The sequence below is a fragment of the Chionomys nivalis genome, chromosome 19 (assembly GCF_950005125.1).
Source record: "Chionomys nivalis chromosome 19, mChiNiv1.1, whole genome shotgun sequence".
NCBI lineage: Eukaryota > Metazoa > Chordata > Mammalia > Rodentia > Cricetidae > Chionomys > Chionomys nivalis.
Genome location: NC_080104.1, coordinates 37,434,710 through 37,457,179, shown reverse-complemented (window position 1 = coordinate 37,457,179; position 22,470 = coordinate 37,434,710).

Below are 22,470 nucleotides of genomic sequence, written 5' to 3'. Positions count from 1 at the left end.
AATATTTTAGAGTTTGATCCTAAAAATACATTCTTAAACCTTGAGGAAATGGAAGTTTTAGCTCTTAAAATACTTCTCAAATACAGTAAAGGAATTTTATGTTCAATTAAATCTGAGTTAAAATAACAGAAATGAAAAAGGGTTTTCTTTCTGAAGGCAATTTGGGTTTATATAAAATGAGTAAGAGTTGCTAGAACTCTAAGGAAAAGGAGGTATTTATACAAAGACCTCTGAAGCCTTGAAGTTTACAAATTAATCAAAGATGAAGGATTTAATTTTAGAAAAAATCTGTAACATAAAAGCAGTGAGTGAAGCCAATAGGGAAAGTAAATTACAAGAAACATAAAATGCATAGACATTTGAAAATAACTCATTGTTATGCTGAGAAGGGGAGATTTTGTACTCACTGAACAACCAAAGAAATCACTCTTTAAGAAAGCATTCAATACCAAACTAGAGCTCTATACAAATAAAACTAATAGTAGATGTGAACATTTTCGTTAGACATTTGGGAGTTTAAAATGGGGAAAAATCCAGAATTTAAAAATAGAAACATGTTGGCTGAGGACTTCATCAAGATGGTTGCATCCATTGACTTACTCACCACCATCTTGGTTAGTGACATCATCATGAAAGTGGTAACAATCGTATGATTTCACCATCATCTTGGCCAACACAATCACAGAGCAGGAATCAAAACAATGGCACCCATAAAACTTCTCAGTCTCACTGACCCCTCAAGAGATCACTGTATCCCCTTTATATTCGATTAAGGAAGCAACGGGAGACCTCATGGTATTTCGTTGCTATTGTTTGTTTTAGTTTTTTGCTTGTTTTGATTTCATTTTGATGCATTATTTTACATGACATGTTTACTGGTTTCTAGAGGGAACTTTCAAAGTTTTTCTAGCCACATGCCTCTAACACTAGCCAAGTAGCCAAGAGAACTGATAGTTTGAAATTGCTAGCCTGGGAAAGCGCTTGTGAGTTTGCAAGAGCCTGAGAGCTGAGTCTTGGGAAATCACAGATTCCCCAGGAGAGCCAGAAGAATCAACTGCCAGGTGCTAGACCAGCTGCTGTCGGAGGCAGCTAACAACAGCTGGAGGCAAAGAAGCGCCTGTTTGGGTTGGAAGCTGCAGAGGCAGCCCTTTCTGGGTCTCAAGGCCTTCTCTCGCAGCCTCACATCTCCAAGTCTGTTTTTCTCTAGCTGAGATACTTAAGACTCCTTTGTTCCATGTTTGTCTACCTTTGTTTCTGCCCCACTGTACCCTGGGAACTATCTAGTTGCTGTGGCATATTAATTCTACAGAAAAAGAACATTCAGATATCATCTCTTTCCACGTTACTTCCGATGTTTTCTGTTTTCTCTGTCCTAGAGTCTCTACACTATGGGTACTTAATCTAAATCGTGTGCAGTGAATTCCACTGTGGCCTTTCTAACCCTCGCAGCTAGACTGATAGGAAGCTACCTTTAAAGGGAGGACTTCACCCTCGGTGCTATCATGCTTGCTTCCTATTTAGATTGAAAAATAAAATAGGAATTGACAGATTATAAATTTGAAGAAAATCCTCAAAGGAAATATTGGAAGTTTAACTCACAAGGGAGACAAAAACCCTCCCTAAACTACACAATTATTAAATTGACTTGCCATGTGAGGTTCAAGATATATATCCACTCCAAGTTTTGGTGGATGATAGATCCAATACAAGCAGGTTAAAAATCACCCAGACTACATACAACACATACAGAGACCGTTCATTAAGGTCACAGGAAATTAAAAAGTCACATGTACAGGAGCAAACAACCCTAAGGGACTCTGACTTATCCATGGTCGCTAACAAAGGAGAGAATACAGATAGCCAGGCCCACACTGGTGTAGGATTAACCCAGTAAGTACCCGAGAAGAGGAGATCTCCAGCAGATGCTATAGAGAAAGAAACAACAATGATTCTAATATATCTTCTTTTGCCTTAAAGATGGATAGTGTCACTTAAAGACTCCTCTAGCTGCATCCTTACTGTTGTAAAACAGCATCAAGTGTGTAAAACAGTGCATGGCAGGTCAGTCCAAACCTTGACGGGTGAGAGACAGACAAATACACTATACAGACAAGTTTGAATGTGGAGTTTATTGAGATAAAAGGGAATGGGAAGAAAGAACAGGAAAGACAGAGAGACAGAAAGAAAGGGTTGGGGGAGAGGGAGAGAGACAAAAGGCTGCCTCCTCAGAGGGAATGGCAGAAAGGAAGAGAGAAGGGAATGGGTGGAGCTTGTTTCTTAAAGGGACCTTTGCACCTGCGTACAGATCAGGACCCTGGGTTGACTAGGGTACTGCCTGAGTACATCATGCTAGATGACAGGGCAGGCCAGCATAATGCCTGAATGCTGACGCTTACCCTTTGGGATTTCTTTCACTCACAGACTTTATGAAAGAAATATCTATACTTTTTGGCACATGGGTCTGGCCCGGATAGAAACTAGGGAATAAAAGGAAGTCTCTACAGAAATGAATAACCAAAGTTCTATATTGTCCTACAACTTAATGTCTGCACAGGAGGAGGGTACTTACTGAACTTCCATTGGAAGATGTGCACAGCTGATTGTGAGTGCTGTCTTCCATGACATAGGTCACCTCAAGTGGTCTTAAACGCCCAGCAAGAAAGTATAACCAAAAACTAAAATAATGAGCATGCTGCTTTTTGTCTGTCATCTGTCTGTCTGTCTTTAACGCTCTGAGGAATCATACTCCTCAGTCATTAGACTTAAAACTATATGGATTCTTATTTAGAATATTCCTCACTAGTGATTTCCTTCTTTATAAGAAAATTACTGCCCAGGTAAAAGACCTCAGATCTTGGCTCAATTCAATACTGCAGTACCTACTTGTAGTCAAAAGAGACAGGGCTGCAATTATATTAACCTAAAAAAAAAAAAAAATCAAATGATGGTTGTTGGGTTTCAAACCCAGGACAAATGGTTAGCTAAGGGGCTTATTGGCATGTCAGAACGGACTCTGGCCTCCAGGTTCTCCCAGCACCCCTCAGTCCCTACCTGGTACATGCTCCTCCAACACCCGGCATACCCTGCCTCCTTACCCTGAACTCTCCAGGTTCTGGGCTGGGTTTTGCCTTCCCCTAGCTCCTCTAGCCCCTGTATAACTCAGATACTTTGGCTACCCCATTCTCCTGGCCCAGGGCACTCCTCTTGCTGGTTGCTCCTCTTTGTTTTCCCTCTCCTCCTGTCCTCTCATGACAGCTCAGTCTGGCTACGTTGACTCCGGACTCTCCTAGATATCCCTGTCTCCGCCCCTTTCTGTATCCTCCCTCAAATCTACAGTGAACCTTCTCCTCCACCATACCTAGGAACAGCCAGGTCCTCCTTTTTTGTTTCTCTCTTTCACTCAATGGTTAAATGTCTTTTCTTTGTTCCTCTCTGGAAACCATCCAAGAGGAACCTCACACTGCTTCTAGTCAACCCAACAGCTTTCAACACACCTGAAAACAGATCTTGTTTTCATTGCTGTCTATCAGCCTTGAAAGTCAAAAGGACAATGAGGAGTAGCCTAGCAAGTGGGTGCCCTTTTGTGCCCATCAAGCAGACTTTGATTAACTTTTAGAAATACCCTGTGCTCTAGTCTCTCTTGGCTACCACTCTTGAATTCTGATGTTAATAACTTTTACTGTTAACCTCTCCCCAACATCTCTTTTCAGACACCAGTCAAAGACATCCTTTCCTCCCTACATCTGACATTTGGAGTCTTTTAGATGGGCCCTCTGGAACAGTACCCCCAAACAGCCCCTCTTAGCACCCCACATTCAGTTGGGAAAAGCCAGATCATTCATCTCCCCAACTCCACAATGGCACTGAGGGTTACATCTTCAGATGGATATGGGGGAGAAGGGGGAGGTTGATAAGGACAGGAAGTAGAAATTAGCTGGGTGTCTTAGAATAAAAAGATCCCAAAGCAAAGTAACTAGTTTCTCTCTTGATTAGAAGCTAAAAATGCCCTCATGGTTTTTGGCAGTGTCGTCCTTGCCAGAGACCTAATGTGATTTGGGAAGCTTTGATTTCCGGTCTTATTTCCCTCTAAGGGAGGCCAATGGTTAGAGGAGCCCTTAGAGAAAACCCCTAATCATTAGAGGAGGCCTGAGTGAAGATCTGACATTCCACCCTGGCAGGTCACTCGCCAAGCCAAAGGAGCACCCCTGGGACAGTGGGCTCATCTTAAGTCATGCTAAAGGAATAGTTGGAATAATTAATTCCTTGTACTTAATAATTATCTCAGGTTTATCAAGTCAGTTATTATTAAACAATCCTCACTTCCCCTCTCCCACCACACACACACACACACACACAGAGAGAGAGCAATTTCTTATTCCAAGACATGACAAAGAGAGTCAACGTCTTAATGAGTTTGAAGAAAAGGGTGTTTAAAACTCAGAGGAGGGATTTGTAAGAAACATTAAATGTGAGTCTTTTCTGTCGAATACAATAAAACATGGACTTCAAAGGTTTCCTATCTCCCCAGCCTTGTTAAGCTTTTATGCAAATATATTAATCCCTGCACCCAGGAAAACCTTTGTTTACACAAAGCCTCCTTGAATTCTGGGAACTGGTTGAGCTGACTGCTTTTCTCTTTCCTTCATTTCCTGTGTGCTGATTCCTATCAGGCTAGCCCATCTGTGAGGTCAGACTCCAGCCAAAGAAGACAGTCACCACCTGCTTTAGGATAAAACCCAAGCGTGCTTCCTGACTCTGTGTACTTCCTCTTTGGAACACAGTCTTGGTTGGAGAGTTAGGTTTTGCCTTCTCGAGACATTTCAAAATACATTTAAAAATAAATAATTTTTTAACAGAAAAAAGTGGGGTGGGTGGGGAGTGGGGAGAGGCAGTAGTGGGAAAATTAGTGGATCCATTTGAGATAGAAGTTCCAGGAAGAGCAAAGAGAGCATAAAGGTGAAAAAAAATAGTTAATAACATAGATAGAAGTTTCTTGAAGGGCAAAGAGACCATTAAGATGAGAAAATAATAACACAATATAAGAGAAGTACCTAGAAAATAAAAAGAGTATATGGAAACAACAGAAACAAAAACCCAAAGAGCCAAGAGCCGTCATGGTAAAATTACAGAACATACTGGGCTGGGGGCTGAGAGAACTCCTAAGTTCCTACAAAAAGTAAACTAGCAGAATCAACAGGTGACATTCGATGGGTGCAGAGAGGGGTAACATCGAGTGTGCCACATTCGATGGGTGGAGAGGGATAGCATTGAGTGTGCCAGCAGAAAACCTGCATTCAAGACAGCAGAGAAGTCAAATCCCAAGGGAGAATTTTGTCCTTCTTAGAATTCTATACCCAACCAAGCACTGATGTCTGCGAGGGAATGGTTCTAGGTTCTCCTCCTGATTCTCAAATCCACAAATGTTCTAGTTTCCACTATAATATGGTGAGGTGTTTTTCCTCCTGGCCTCAACTCCTCCTCCCACACACTACAAATCATCTCTACCCAGCCTCATGCCCCAAGGCGTTAATTTGTTCCTTCCTGGGAAGCGCTGACCAGCACAGAGAACCTTACCTCAAGCAGAGGGGAAGTCACCAACTCATCACCGAGGAGGCAGGTGTGAGGCAGGTGAGAAGATATGGGAAGGCGGGCACAGGGTTTTAACCATTAAAGGATGACCTTCAGGAAACAAGACCCCCAGGCACTGGTCTCGTTTTCAGAATATGAAGGTCATGGGAGGTACTGGTTTTCATAGTACTTCCATGAATTATGCCTGGGAAACAGTCCCTGTGTGATGCTCCAATTGGGGTCTATCAGGAACACTGTACTTAGCTTAGGGGTGGGTGACATCTCAGAAGAACTTTGGATGAGGAAACTTATGATAAAAAAATATCCATATGGTTGTATATGTTTGGAGATGTTGAGAATAGCAAGCCTGGAGACTAGAAGGGGAAGATGGGACACCATTCATTTTCTGTAAATTTAGGCCTGTCATGCAGACAAAGAATGGTCCATAATGAGCCCTTCCAAAGCCAGATTCATGTCTGAAGAGATCTGAGCTCGGCTAGGGTTTTGGGAGTTCCCCATGGGCCCATCTGTCTATGTCATTGTGAGTCCCTTCATAGAGCTATTATTGTGTCCTTCAGGGAGGCAGTGGCTGTGTGCTACCTTTATGTCCCCAGCTGTCAGGGACCACGCCTGACATGTGGCAGACACTTCACGTCAAGAGTAGGTAGATTTGGGCTTAATATAGCTTTGGCTCAAAGAACATAAAAGACACAGTCAGCAGTGACCTGTCCCTTCTGTTGAGGTGCTGAGTGGCTGGTGGCTAGAGCCACCAAGTGGAACTGGATTCTCTTTACTGCCTGTGTAAAGACTTGTAGCTGACATGCAATCCTTTCCAACCTCAAGGGCCCTCAGCTGAGGCTAATTTCTACCCTATGGTTGTGAAAATCTCATCTATTTTTGGAAAAGTCGCCAACTAAGCTTTAAAATGCTCATTCCTGCCAAGGCAGTAATTCTTTTTCTTCTTCTTCTTCTTCTTCTTCTTCTTCTTCTTCTTCTTCTTCTTCTTCTTCTTCTTCTTCTTCTTCTTCTTCTTCTTCTTCTTCTTCTTCTTCTAGAAATCTATTCAAAAGACAACAGAATTCTGGGATGGCTAAAGGCCAGTCTGACAGCAACAGCTCCTGTACCCACTTCTCGTGTAGATGGAGAGAAAGGGACAAACTCAACATGAGCACTCACTTTGTCGGTGTCCGCAGTTGGTCTCAAACTTCTGGAACAATACCAGCTACTTCTGAGACCAAAAAGACTTTATAGATTTATAAAACAGAATAGAAATATTTAAAGGGACCATAGAGGCATGACACAAAATCTGTAGGAAGGCAAAAGCAACAAAAGAAAATTAATACTCCTCAAGTCTTGACGTCTCCACTGTTCCTACTTCCCAATCTACCATATCTGAATTCATAAGATATGAAAGAATTCATAAGAAAAAAATTAAAGAGATGAGAGCAAGAAATACACCATAAAGCCATAAGCCACCATTCATCCATGTTTATGGAGATGGCACCATCTAGCCTTGAGCAGTATGTAGCCTTTACAGCAAGACACAATGGCCCACATGGGAATCAATGCCAGCCAGAGGGGAGTCTCTTTTACCTTAGAAATGAGGAGAATGGGGATGTAGTAAGATCCCAGAGAAACACCACTGGCAATAACAGACACGCTCCAGGTTAGTGTCCATACTTGCCAAGCAGCTTTGGCTATTATCCATTGTCTTTATCCTATGGCTCATTATTTGTCTAGTTTCTCCCTAAATACACACCTTCGTAGCCTTTCCCAAGGACAGATATATAACAACATGCTGTGGTCTCTAAAAGTGACACTCTGGAAATGGGGTGATCAACTTTCATTGTCCCCTGGTGCAGCAATGTTCAATGGTCCTGCTTTGAGGAAAGCAAGAGGATATTAAGGAGGCAGAGAGCAGAGAGTGGGGAGGGACATTGGAAAAAGAGGTGTGGACAGCCTAGAGGAGGTAGTGAGCATGTGCTGGGTGCAGGTGGACCCCCAACACCCGCCTGTTTTATGATTCTTGGCTGCCTGTGTCATGGAGCACTGGGGACATCTGTGATCAGAAATCTGTTTTCAAAGACTTTGTTTCTGGGACAGAGCAGATGGAGAGTCAGTCACTGCCTAACAGGGAGAGAAAAGGCCAGAACTGAGAGCACTTGAAGATGTGGCAGCACATGGTTAGTGTGCCTAAAAGGTCATGTATTTCTTCTCTCAAATGTTCCTCCTCTTGTTCACAGCAGCTAGTGTCTCATGTTACAGGCATTTTTAAGTCCACACTGGGTTTTCTGTGCATGTGGATGTATAATCTGGAATCACGTGCCAACACCCGTGAGGACAGATGTGAGTTCATCAGTTCAGTGCTGGCAATGCCACTTAGGTAATACGGCTTCCACACACAGCAGCATCAAGAGCCTAGAAGAACCCCTGGTGACACAGAGAGGAATCGATGAGCCAGCTTCACCAAGAACCAGTCAGGAGGTGGAAACGTCTGGGATTCTCTCCTGAGTCCTCTTCATGCACCCTCAGACCTTGGAAGAAAGTGGGAGACAACGACCTCTTCTCAGGCCACAGTTCCGGCAAATACCTGACCCCGAAAGGCTATGCTGCCTCATCCTCTCCACAAAACCAAGTGGCTCCAACTGGACACTTGGAAGGAAAACAGGCTTGGATAATCGTGGTTAGACAAACAATTTCCAGATCATTTGGCCTGAGTGTTTAAGAAGGCTCTGGGGGCCCGAAGAATGCAGTGGATTTACAGGAAGAGGGACAAGAACACACATTCCTCCAGAAAACCCAGTCACCAAGCTCTTGTTTATTTTTTGGAACCAGTAATGTCTGGAAAGAGGTCGTCTTTTTTTGAGGCTGGAGAGTGAAGACATGACCTGAGGTCATAGCCAGACAAGACAAATGGGATGTGGAAGGGCGTCTAATGTGGTTTCTAACAAAAGTTAACTCTAATTCAGAGGTGGAAACTGAGAACTCTGCTGCCGTCTTCTGTGAAACCTTGCAGGGACTTGGCTCTGAGGGAATAGGATGTTCTCCTAGCTCCTAAGCGTATGGCTGGCAGTAATGGAGCCATGGTTTGGTGTCACCTAAAGGTCTCTGTGTTGAAGATTGGTCACCCTGTGATGCTTCTGGGCTGTGCTAAACTCTAAAAGTAGCAGGAAGCCGGAGAGACAACTGAGGAGGAAAAGCCCTTCCTCCAAACTTGGTAGCTGAGTTCTATTCCTAGAATCCACATCGTGGAAAAGGAGAAACAGCTTTCACAAGCTGCCCTTTAACCTCCAAACCATGGTGCATGTAGGTGTGAGCACACACAGATGCACAGACATACACAAACACACAGACACACAGTAAATGTTCAAAAATGTTTTCAAAGTAATTGTTGTAGGCTAACCAACCATGAACTGAAAACCTAACGTATTTGCCAGAAAAACACTCCCATCTTTTAAAATTGAACTGCCCCAGATATTTTGTTTCAGTGACAGACAACTGAGTAACCCCAAAAGACAATGAAGTCTGATAGGGTAGATAAGAGGTAGAGGGAGACTGGAACAAGCTGGCAAGTTCTTGCTCTGTCAAAAGTACACTGTCTCCTCATCGCCAGGGTAGGAATGCTCAAAGTAGCTCTAGGATGGCCAGCTCTGTTCTTTCATGAGACACTGAAAGCTATATTTTCATGGGGAATCTTATGAAGTTGCCAACACATTTTAAAAACATACTATTATCCAGGCTTCTAACAAAGACCTACTGGCTAGATTCTGTCTGTGGACCTCCTTCGTAACAAGGCACCTCACTTGGGGAAGTAATCCAAAATCTGCTGGTCAGAGAAGATAGGTACCCAAGACATAAAGGACTCTAGGTACCCAAGACATGAGGGACAATAAGTATTCAAGACATAGAGACAACAGGTACCCAAGACATATGGGATAATAGGTACCCAAGATATATGGGACAATAGGTACCCAGGACATAATGTACAACAGGTGTTGTGGGGTGGGGGTAGGGGCACTTGTTGGTTCTCAGCTGCCCTGCTAGCTCAATTGGTAGAGCATGAGACTCTTAATCTCAGGGTCATGTGTTCAAGCCCCATGTTGGGAGCCATATAATGACGGAAGTCACAAAATAATCCCATACCAGTTCAAAATTATGAACAATAAAAGGATTATTTATTTAAGGGAAAACTTACAGATCACTGTCCAAGATAACAGTCCTCTGCAGTAAACAGGAACAGAGTCTAGCAGCCGGAAGCAGGAACTGGAAGCAAGTGAGCAGGTACATGCTTTATAGCTGCTTTTACAGTATAAGAGACCACACCCAAGTGGGCTGGTATCTTAAAGGCTATTGGCTGAAGGAGCGGAATGTGCTTCCACAGCAGATAGGTACCCAAGACATAAGGGACAATAGTTACCTAAGAAATAAGGGACGATAGGTACCCAAGACATGAATGACAATAAGTACCCAAAATATGAGGGACAATAGGTGCCCAAGACATAAGGGACAAAGCACACAACTCCGTCTTTGGGGGGTGGAAGTCATTGTATGTCAAATAGCTCAGTTACCAGAGGAAACTGAGAGAGACACAGGGACTTGGCAGACTCTAGCCAGGGATGAATGAGATACTTAGTCCACGCTGCTTCCTTTGGGGTAGCCACCTAACCAGATCCCCATGCCTAAGACCTTAGAGGCCTCCATGTCTCTGATTCTCTAGTGGCTGAGTCTGCTGTTTTAGGTCCCCATGCTGTGCAGCTCCAATGTGAGGGGAATGACACCCACCACCGGATGTGAGCGTGGGCTGAGGAAAGAGTCAGGCTTCATGTGTGTGTGTGTGTGTGTGTGTGTGTGTGCGCGCGTGTGTGTGTACAAGTGAGAGAAGTAGGCACTAACATGTGCTTCCCATGGAAATGATTCTCTTTTTTTAACTTCCAAATTATTTTCAGCACTTTATAAAAATTCTACTTTTTGATGTTTAATTTCCATTGTGCGTTCATTATACATAGCTCCACGTTACATAAGGGCGTCTCCGAGCAGGTACTGTATGTTGAGCATGTCCCTAAATCTCCTAGTACTTTTCACTGTAGAGCAGTTACTTGAAAATGCCACGGTGGGATTCATTCTTTCAGCATTGTAAGTGTGTATCCCTGGCCAGATGTTTTCCATGGATAATAACTGTATAAACTAATGTGTTTCCTTGAAACATTTCCATGTGAGCCTTTTCATCCTATTCCCCACCGCTACCCTCTCAAATTCCCCCTCCTCCATCTATATCCTCTTCCTCACAGCTTCCACTTTGACTTGCCTGTCTTTTCAAGATTTCACATATGAGAGAGAACACGAAACATTTGATTTTCTAAGTCGCATTAGTTTTACTTAGCACAATGGCCTCTAACCATTTTCCTGCAAATGACCTGATTCTTTAGCCTCTTCATAACTAAGGAATACATGTGTATCGATGGCTTCACACTCCTGATCCTCTTGCCTCAGGCTCCCAGGTATTGGGATTACTCCCAGTTACATGCTACGTTTGATTTGTCTGCTCTTCCGCTAAGGGGAACCTAAGCTGATTTCACGTCTTGCCTGGTGTAAACAGCACCATACAAAGCATGTTTATGCATGTGTCTGTGTGTGCTGATGTAGGACCCTTCAGGCTTATACCCAGAGTTGTTACAACTGGAGCATCTGGAAGCTGGTCTTGAGGGACCTCATGCTCATTCAAGTCCATTAGGCTGCACTAATTTTCATTCCCAGCAGCTGTGTGTAAGGGTTTCTTTGTTCCTACCTCTTTGCTGGGGTTTATTTTCTGTTTTTCTTCTTATTTTCTTTCCTTCTTTTCTTTCTTTCCTTTCTCCTTCCTTCCTTCCTTCCTTCCTTCTTTCCTTCCTCCCTCCCTCCCTCCCTCCCTCCCTCCCTCCCTCCCTCCCTCTCTCCCTCCCTTCCTTCCTTCCTTCCTGTGTGGTTAAAAGCATCACCTCAGCTCCCTGGCACCCCTTTATACAAAGAATCTGGATTGTTTAGCTGGGGGCTTCACCCCAGCCGCCTGGCATCCATATATACAAGGAGTTTGGACTACTGGGCAGAAAACTCCATTTCAAGCCCCCTCCCCTGGGAGTGACCGCAGTTCAGACTCCACCTTCAAGAAAGCCACCCCTCCCCAGGGAAGGTCAAGACCACTCCCACAGGCTATTTAAAGTGCCCACCCCCAGAGAATGAACATGTGGTCTCCCCTTTTCCCTCTCCGGTGGTTGTTTTGGTCGTTTTGGTTCCCCCACCCCATGTTTTCCTAGGACAACCCTGGAGCACTGGCACCCATTAAACCTGGATGTCTTTTAATTTGATTTGATTTGGTCTGATTGGGATTATTTGCAGTGGTGGAGAGATTTGTTGAAAATACTTAACACTTCCTTCTTTCCTTCCTTCCTTCTTTCCTTCTTTCTTTCTTTCTAAACTGGTCTTACTATTGTTGCTTTGAAGACAATGAATCTATCTTTTTTTCTATCTAAATTTTTCCTTTATCATTCACTTTAAAATATGTGACTATGATATGAGGAGATAAAGTTGTTTTTAATATTTGAGTATTGACTGTCCACAGGATGTTTTAAATTAGATTTTATTTATTTTACTTTACCCTAGTTAGCTTTCTGTTGTTGTGATAAAACACCATGACTAAAATCAATCTGTGGAAGGAAGCTTGTTTCAGCTTATAACTTTTAGCTTATAGTCCATCATGTAGGGAAACCAGAACAAGAACTCAAGGCAGGAACCTGAAGGCAGGAACTGAAGCAGAGGCCATGGAGGAACACTACTTATTGACTTGCTTCCCTATCTATGGCTTGCTTGGCCTGCTTTCATATATACCCAGGTATACCTGCCCAGGGTGGCACTGCCTACAGTGGGCTGGGGCCTTCTATATCAATCATTGATCAAGAAAATGCCCTATAGACTTGCCTCTAGGCCAATCTGATGGAGGCATTTTCTCAATTGAGCTTCTGTCTTCCAAGATGATCATATCTTGTGTCGAGTCGATAAAAACCAGTCCATTATGTGTGTGAGTGTTTTGCCTGTATGTATGTTTGTGCACCACTTGCAAGCCTGGTATTCTCAGAGGTCAAAATAGGGTATCCAATCCCCTGGAACTGGAGTTACAGATGATTGTGAGCCACCATGTGGGTGCTGGGAACTGAAACCAGGTCCTCTGCGATGTAACAAGTGTTCTTACTACTGAGCCATCTCTCCAACCTTGGTTTGTAGGTTTCTTGAACCTCTGATTCATTGCCTTTTAACTTGATAGTCAGGATCTCTTCAAATGATGTTTAAAAATACATGTGCCACTCTTTTTATCCCATTCTTTTAATAATGTAATTATCTCTGTTAACCCTTCTAAGAACACAGTTATCTGTGTGTCCCCCTTCCGGAGTGTGTGTGTGTGTGTGTGTGTGTGTGTGTACTTTCTCTTTATATTCTACTCTGGAATTTTATAACCTGAATCTATACTTCTAATATAGACTATAAACTCACCTTTATCATTAGTATCTATAGTTTTTAGTCTGCATCTACACTTCTCTCAAGGACACTTATTTTAAATACAGCGTGTTCATTAGAGTTACATTAAATTCTGATTTATGGTTACATCTCTAAGTATCTCATGAGACCTTTTATTTCTATTTTTCTCTTAGTTTTCAGTTAGTTGGTCTTAATTTTTTGTGTGGTTTATGACTATTTTGAATTCTGAACGTATGGTATAAAAATTGTCAAGGCTCTGGAAGAGGTTATCTTTATTTCAGCCGGGTTACTGAACATCATGACCATGTCATCATGACCATGTCATCATGAATTTCATGCTTCTGGTGTAGATCTATTCTAGTTCAGACTTCCTTTGGGCTACACTACTTGTTTATAAGCAGAGGTTCTTCATACACTTTGTTTTGTTCCTGTAGTTGTTCGTTTGTTTTTCTTTTGTTTTTTTTTTTCTTTTTTTTTCCCTCCTGCTGAATTGAGCTTTTGCCATGGTGTATTGGTGAAATTAAAATATTGAAACTCCTACGAGGGTGGGCATGGAGTAAGTGGGTCAGGGATTGGGGCCCAGGGCTACCAAAGTGAGACCTTCAAAGTGAGTCACTTGCTCAAAGCATGGTGGATTCGATAAAAATATGACAGAGAAAGGAAGGGAAGAGGAAAGCGGGGAGAAGAGAGGAGAGGGAAGGAAAAGGAAAACCTTTTCCACTGTATCCAGAATGTATTATACTTGGAGAAGATGAAAAATAAATTACTTAATTTAAATAATTATCGCGAATTCATGGCAACAAAGGATGAAAGCCGCCATCGATCACCAGAGGAAACTCACAGGAAGTGTCCAGTCATGGGTTCCCTAGGCGTGTGGTACACATTTGGTGTAATATGATCTGCCTCTGGAGAGCCAGCTAAAGCTAAAGAAACAGTGCAGCCTCTTTATACACAGGAACTCCACACGCAGTGCTGGAGAGAGCGCCATGCTCAGTGGAACGGTATCTCCGGTTCACTGGTGATTTAGGGCATTGGCCTTATGTTTGATCTAAGCTGAGGTACAGACTTTGCAGGCCAGGGATAGGAAGGGAACTGCTTTTGTTCTAGGAAGAGTGGCCCACCACTTGGACCTAGACTAGCGCTCAGCCCCATCACAGCATCTTGAGTCACCTCCTGGAACTTTCTCTCAGTATCAGGCCCCTCTGCTGTAAAGCGAGGTGACTTAGGGATAGTGCTTGGGCAGCTTGTTTGCAACCGAGGATGAGGGGGGTGACAGGAGGTGGGGAAGTGCTAGCTTGGTGGGCTATACCCTCTGAAGATCTATCCTTTGTCCTTTACTCCCCACGACTCCTCCCAGCCAGTCAAAGTACTATTTACTCTCAGAACTGGCATCTCCCCCTCTGCTCCAGGCCATGATCTTTGAGCTCTCTGTCCTCAATGACAGAAAATATTAAGACAGAATCTATTGAAGCATGTTTTATAAAAATTAAAATCTCAGGTTCCGTAAATGAACTTGAAGTCTAACTTTATCTCAGAAGGCTTTGGAAAAAGATTTTCACAATCAAATATTTTTGCATATTTGTAGTTCAACTTTTACCTAAATCTATTAACTTTTACCTACAATCTACCTCATTGTATTGATCTAAATGTATTAGATGCCAAACCAGCAAACAGAGAGCAGTGCTGTAAGGGAGGCTCCTATTCTAGAGAGGAGAACTTCTAAATACTGAAAATACCCCCCAGCTACCTGGCCCAAGGGACTCTGAGTGTTTGAATCATTTCTTTTCACTTCCACTCTAGAACTTGAACTTGAAAGAACTTCTCATCTGACCTAAAGGAAAAAGTCAAGCCTGATGAAGAAGAACGGGCTTCTTCCCAGAACAGTGAGGGGCTCCGTGGAAGAACACCCAATAGAGGTTCCTAGAGGAAGCATGAACAACCTTGGGGTACCAGTGTGACTCATGGAGGAGACATACAGGATGGGTGTTTCTGCTACACTCGCTGAAGCCCATGTATAAACTTGGATCCTCTTGATCTCAATGAAATGGACTGTGTAAGTATAGCCAGCCCCCATCTACATGATGGGCAATTTACTGATGGTATCATCATGCTCTTATGGGTGAGAAGAAAGCATCACCAAAGAGAAAGGCAGGGTGGCTGGGGTTGAGTTTCTGCTTCTGCCATTTGTGATGGTGGCATCCTCTTATACAAAATGAACACATTCCAAGGCACCCACTGGGTAAAACCACAGGTAGTAACTGTGATAATTCTGATTGTTGATTTCATTGGATTAGAAAACAAAACAGTGGTACTCGCTCTAAAGCAGATGTGAAGACCAGGGGAATAGAAGATAGGTGGCCAAAATGAGCCCACACAATTACAGCCACCTAAGTTTTGATAAAACCATAAAAAATATACGTTATAGGAAAGACACCTTCAACAAATGCTGTGAGAAAAATTAAATCACCTTGCATAAAAATCCAATTCAAAATTGACCAAAAAACTTAACGTAGAACCTAAAATTGTGAAACTACTGGAAGAAGACAGGTGTGAAATACTTCAAGATACAACACAGGGCTGGAGAGATGGCTCAGAGGTTAAGAGCATTGCCTGCTCTTCCAAAGGTCTTGAGTTCAGTTCCCAGCAACCACATGGTGGCTCACAACCATCTGTAATGATGTCTGGTGCCCTCTTCTGGCCTGCAGGCATACACACAGACAGAATATTGTATGTATAATAAATAAATATTTAAAAAAAAAAAAAAAGATACAACACAAACGGGGATTACCTAAATAAGGTTTCATTCGTGCAGGAAATAATCCTAAGAATGACAGTGAACTTACATAAAACTAAAACCCTTCTGCACAGCTAACAAAATAGTTGTCAGAATTAAGAGAGCCTGCAAAATGGGAGGAAACTATTGACAATTACACTTCAGATAAAGGATTAGTATCCAGGATATATAAAGAACTATAAAAACCTAAATACACAGAAAATAAATCCTCTGATCAATAAATGGACTAATAAGTTAAATAGACTGTTCTCAAAAAAAAGAAACACAAATGGTCAATAGATGTTTGGGGAAAGTGTTCAACATCTTTAGCCATCTTCAAAAATCCTGTCTCATTCCAGGCAGAATGGTAACAGCAAGATAACAAATGGCAAAAAATAAAATAAAATAAAATAAATGCTTGCAGGGATGAGAAGAAAGATGAGCCCTTATTCACTGATTTCCAGTCTGTAATTACAGTAATTACACTACAGCAAATGTGGGAAAGATGCATCTAAGTTCTTGGGCTTGTTGCCTCAGTGCTTTCCCCAGTATCTTCATGTGTCTTATAAGACTGTAACAGAGTAGTAGAGACATCATTTTTAATCCATTTAACCAACAGTTCCCAAGGCAGGGAAGTCCACGTCTCTGGGTCAGTACCTGCTCCATATCTGCACAGCCTTCTTGTCATTTCATCCCATGGCAGAAGCATTCGTTAAAGAGGATTAAAAAAAAAAAGAACAAGCAATCAAGTCCTTTGATGAGGTGGACCTGTTGACAGAGGTTTCTGTCCTGCCTGGTCCCACAGCCATTCAGTCCTAAAGAAATACACAGAGATCTACATTAATTATAAACCAGTTGGCCTATTAGCTCAGGCTTCTTATTAATTCTTACATCCAACATTAACCCATAATTCTTGTCTGTGCCAGCCACGTGGCTTTGTACCTTTATCCATGAGGCATTCTCATCTTGCTTCCTCTGCATCTGGGTGACGACTGCAGACTAACTCTTTCCTTGCAGCAAGACCATGAAAGTAGGTTTCATGCACACTCCACATACCAATGTGCTCCTTTCTTGTGGACTGTGTGTTACTGCATACGGGCTATGACGAGTAGCCTTCCCAAGTGTCCTGGAGTCTTTGTTCTTGGTGGTCTTCCAGTACTCAGCAGGAACAGAGAATGGAAGGTAAGTGACTGTGTAGTCCCTTTTGGTCACTGTGGATCTACTTGTCCACAAGTGAACCATTGTGGGCAGTGTTGTGATGTTGATGGGACATTAAACTCCCATGACATAGGACTTAGGCACCACTGCTGTTTTTGAAAGTGAACTCTGGCTCCAGGTCAGTTTCCGTAAGTGACTGCCTTGTGTACCATCCCCGATCTCACGTACCATACCAGCTTCTAATTTAGTGATCAACTACTTCCTTAGCATTGCAACCTTTCTACCCAGCCACTGTGCACAGCCTCTCTGCTTCTGCTAAGTGAAGGTCACCTTCCTCCACAGTATTTATATGGGATTGTTTGTAGAAAAGGAGGGGGCCAGGGGACCCCAAGCCAAAATAGAACTGAGGATTGTCACAAAGAATTGTTCCTGCTGACTGTTATCTAACATCGGGCTATCTGGAAGCCATCTGCTCCCTGGAGACTTGAAGAAATGCTAGGAACTATTTTTAAAATAATTTAGATAAAGTCTTGCAAGTCCTACTCAGAAGAAGAAACCTGCCTCAGAGTCCCACAGAGACTAAAAGAGAATAAGAACATTGGAGAAAATACTAAATCACCTGGGATGCTTACAGGGATAAACTTAGCCCTCCTGAGTTCCAGAGATTTGGGGGAAAATATAAAAACAAAAACCAGGAGGAGGAGTTGGCAGCACCCAGACTGTGTGTCCAGAGTAAATGGCACAAAGCAAATGGAGGCTTCTTGCTCTAACTGGCCTCCTGTTCACCATCTCCACCCTGTCCCCATCTACTCTCTACCAGTGGTTATCAGACCTACAGAGTGTCCTGGGGTAGTTAATCTAAGCAGCTATGGTGGCAGCCTTGATATGTGTGGGGAGTGGTGCTGGCCACAGGTTTCTGATGCCCTGAGATTTTTTTTTTAACCCTTTTATACTGCCTGGGGTGGGCGGTAGTCTAAACGGTGGGTCAGGGGGACTCCCAGCCCAAGCCAAGAAGTTTAGATATCACCTTGGAAGCTAATGAGGGTGGTCTGAAGGTGGTAAGCAAATACTGTGGATGTTTTTGGATCCCCAGTGGAGTTTCTCATAGGAAACTCCAGTCCTGTTCTGCTGAGCAAGGCCATGGAGAGAGACCACCATTCCTGGTTTTTCTGAAAGCAGGAACTGCCGCAGAATGCTTTCCCAGTGAGAGCTCATTTGGAACGGCACAGACCAGCTGGCTGCACAAGGACATCTAACTGCTTGTATGAGAATCCTGGCTTCGCACGCTTGTCTCCCAAAGCACAGACCACCAACAAGCCTGCAACATAGGTTGCCAACTCCTGAACACTATCAGCACCAGTAAGATCTTATTCGAAACACCTTCTGAAGCTTTTCTCTTGGCTAAGACAACCCCAAGCTTTCTCTTTGTTTTTCAGATGTACCAAAGGCCACAAAAGAAGGGAGGAAGGGAGGGAGGGAGGGAGGGAGGGAGGGAGGGAGGGAGGGAGGGAGGGAGGGAGGGAAGGAAGGAAGGAAGGAAGGGAAAGGAAGGGGAGGGAGAGAGGGTAGGAGGTATGAAGGGATGAAGGGAAGCAGGAAAGGAAGGAAGGAAAGGGTTGATGAAATTTCATGTGGAGCTGGGCGGTGGTGGCGCACGCCTTTAATCCCAGCACTTGGCACTTGAGAGGCAGAGGCAGGCGGATCTCTGTGAGTTCGAGACCAGCCTAGTCTACAAGAGCTAGTTCCAGGATAGGCTCCAAAACCACAGAGAAACCCTGTCTTGAAAAACCAAAAAAAAAAAAAAAAAAAAAAAAAAGAAATCTCACGTGGAAAATATAGCACCTTTAACAGAATAGTAACTCTCGTATCTTATTCTGTGCCAGAAAAAAAAGATTAAAAACTTATGAAAACAAAATTTCATCAAAATTAGACTCCTATCTATTAGTAATAGGTGGACCTCCTACGAGGGATTCCTAAATTGGCAGTGTACTCTGTGAAGACTTAGGACAGACAGCGGGAGGAGAATCCTGAGCAAGTAGGGCAGAGTCACAGGGTCACCAGGAGCAGCAGCACTGGGCCTCACTGTGATGGCAGGGCAGCCACTGGAGGAGAGCTGGCCCTGGAAAGTCAAGCTGACAGTCCCCGCCTGGGCCCTAGCAGGTGCTGGCCAAGACTTCCAGATAAAGCCTTGAAGTTTAGCCTTCGCTCTCCTAAGTCTGGTTCTTTCCACCCATCTCTTTTTTCTTCCCCTTTCCCTCCTACATTTTTCAGTTTAAGCAAAACCGACCTTGAGTTTCTTGCTTCTGGAATGTTACTGAGAACAGCCTACTCAGAAAAGCTGGCTTTCCATAAATACCCAGATTTATGAAGGAGAGGACATGATAAGCGGGAAACCGCAGACATTCCTAACCGGAGCTTGTTTGTTTGTTTGGCTTTTCTCAGGACGTGGTCATCCAACGCACACATTCTTTTCAGATATACCCATTAGTTATGGAATTGGGACTCAAATTCCTGAAGCTAGAGGAGTTTGCAGCCACTGACCCTCCTGGCCCACAAATGAAGCCAAGCTGAAAGTTATTACCCATTAAATAACAGTCAATGACATTAGGGGCTATCGTTGCTTCTTTTGTTGTTCCTAGCCAAGTCAAAACAAGAGATTAAAGCAAGAAAAGTTACCCCTTTAAGGACCTCTCTTCTCCCATTCATTCTGTGCTACCATAGCAGTGGACCAGCGAGCCTTCGAGTGTCTGGAATGAAGAGCTGGTGGGGCACTGCTCATCCACGCAAGGTCGCAGCTGGTTGTCAAACCCCATCTTCTATTCAGTTCTCTTTTCCATACTTGATTCCAGACCCCCTTGGAAATGACCCTTGACCTTAACAATTTAAATCCAATGACATGCTGGCTTGCCTTTTTTGGAGAAGGGTTTTCTTTTTTTTTTTTTGGTTTTTTTCGAGACAGGGTTTCTCTGTGGCTTTGGAGCCTGTCCTGGAACTAGCTCTGTAGACCAGGCTGGTCTCGAACTCACAGAGATCCGCCTGCCTCTGCCTCCCGAGTGCTGGGATTAAAGGCATGCGCCACCATCGCCCGGCGAGAAGAGTTTTCTTGTTAAGGAAGGAAGGAAAGAAGGAAGAAAGGAAAAGGGAAGAAGATATTATGGTTTCATTTTTGTTAAAAACATCTTATTCCTACTTCCTGCCCACCTTAGAGGTGTGTGTGTGTGTGTGTGTGTGTGTGTGTGTGTGTGTGTGTGAATGAGTGCATGCTTGCGTAGCGTGCACGTGGAAGTTAGAAGACAAATTTGGTTTTGGTTCTCATGTTCCATTTAGTTGGAGAGCAGGGTCTGTCTCATTCACAGCCATGTATATTGGTCTAGCAGACCCATTGAGGGGCTGGGGAATTCTCCTGTTTCCTCTCCCGTCATAAAAAAGCCCTGGCCCAACTTTCACCTGGGGTTCTGGGGATCAGAACTCAGGCTCTCAAGCTGGCTCAGAAGCACTTTACCCACTAAGTCATCTCTCAGCCCCTCTTAGAGTCTTTAAACTAGGCACCACCTAACAGAAGGTGAGTTTTTAACCTCCATACTTGAAGTTTTCTGCTTTATTTTTGCTCTAAAGACAAGTTTAGGATATGGTTTTCCTTGACATATTTTACTGATATGAATAAGTGATTTCAAGAAAAGGTTAAGTAAATCTTGTGAATTTATAGACTATGAATGTCAAATGATTTTGAAATTTTTCATCATAAAGAAATGTTTGTTGAGGAAGCAAATATATTTAATCTGATGTAGACATTAAGCAACTTATAGATGCATTGAACATTATTACATGGTGTCCCACTAGCTTGCACAGTTCTATGTTTTTGTATCAATTAAAAATAAATTTCTTAAATGATTAATATTCTCGTTCCTATAAAAAGAATATGTATACTACAGTGGACATTTTCATGAGATAGTACAGAACCTGAGCTGTGGTCTGAATGCATATGTCTCTTCAAATTTGTATGTTGAAATCCTGACCACCAAAGTGACAGTATTGAAACTGGAGCCATTAGGAGGGGCCTAGATAAGGGGGGTGAAGCCTCCATCAGGAGGATCAGTGCCCTGATGCAAGGGGACCTCCTGGCTTTTAAACTTCAGGAGGCTACATGCAAGAGGAACAAAAAGCCATCTATAAACCCAATGCCCAGTCTGCTAGGGCCTTGGTCTTGGACTTCCGAGTTTCGAGAAATAACCCTCCACAGAGTACAAGCCATCAGTCTGGGAGGGTTTGTCCTGGCAGCTGGAGTGGACTAGAATCACCTCTATGCATGGAGCCAAGCACCAGTGGAGGGCAGTGAGCATGTGAGCCGTTCTCCAGGACTGCCCAGGAAGGCTTGTCATCTGTCTCATCCAGTTGACAATTTCTTCAAGGTGCAGACCCTCCCCTCACCATGGAGACTGAGATGAGATCTTTTCCTGTGCTCTTTTGCTTTCAGGATGTCGTCCCTCCGGTTCTACTTGTCTGTGTCTTTTTGTCATTCTTCTGAACATCCCTCCACATCTTCCTCCCTGACCCAGCGTCCCCACAGCACTCTGCCGCCATTCCTTTCTTTGCCTTCATCCGTATCTCTTTAGAGGTAAACTCACAGTTAGACCTAAACTCACACAGCTTGTAGCCTGACCGTGACAGTTCAACTGGAACATAAAAGACGGCCAACCTGCCTTCACCAGCTCCAAGAGAGCATCAGTTCTCTGAGGCTCTGTGAACACATCTCTGTGGGACCCCTGAAGCATAAAGGCATCGGTGAGTGTCGGGGTCACTTTCCACAGCCTCGCAGAGTTACCCTGTCATTTTGTGGTTGAGTACCTGGAATAATCGGAGAACAAGGCCTCTTGTGTTGAGCAGGAAGAGTTCATTTCGAGGGGAGGATAATAAATAAGGTGACGTCTGACTGTGTCACGTGTCACCATTCAACTTTCAACTCCTTGGGCTTAGCAAAACCAAATCTCTCTCCCTTCCTGGACTTTTTCTAGCTTTCCTGTGGCTGCTGAACTGGAAGTGTACTTTAAATGAAATATAATCCCCGGGCTTCTCCCACGTTCATACTTGACACAGCCAACTGTTACCTTCTTTGTGTCCAAGAACACCTTTAAAAGATTTGTGGAAGCCTCTTTTAAAGGACTCTCTTCCTCCCGGGCCTCCAGACAGGATATTGTGTTTTAATAAGGATAAATCATTTTTACCATTTCCAAAGTCTGAGTGTAGTTCTATGCCAGACGCCCAACATAAAGAGGCTCCTGAATTTGCAAAAATATCTTCTGTTCCTTTTTATTCAAAAGTATGCTTTTGTGAATATCCCAAGCAAGTTTATACCTGCTATGTAAATAAATGTATCTGTGTCAGTATATTAGATTATCAATATGATGTGGATCATTGATCTGTCTTCAACTTAGTGCTTTGATCTTTGATGCTTAGGGCTGCATGGT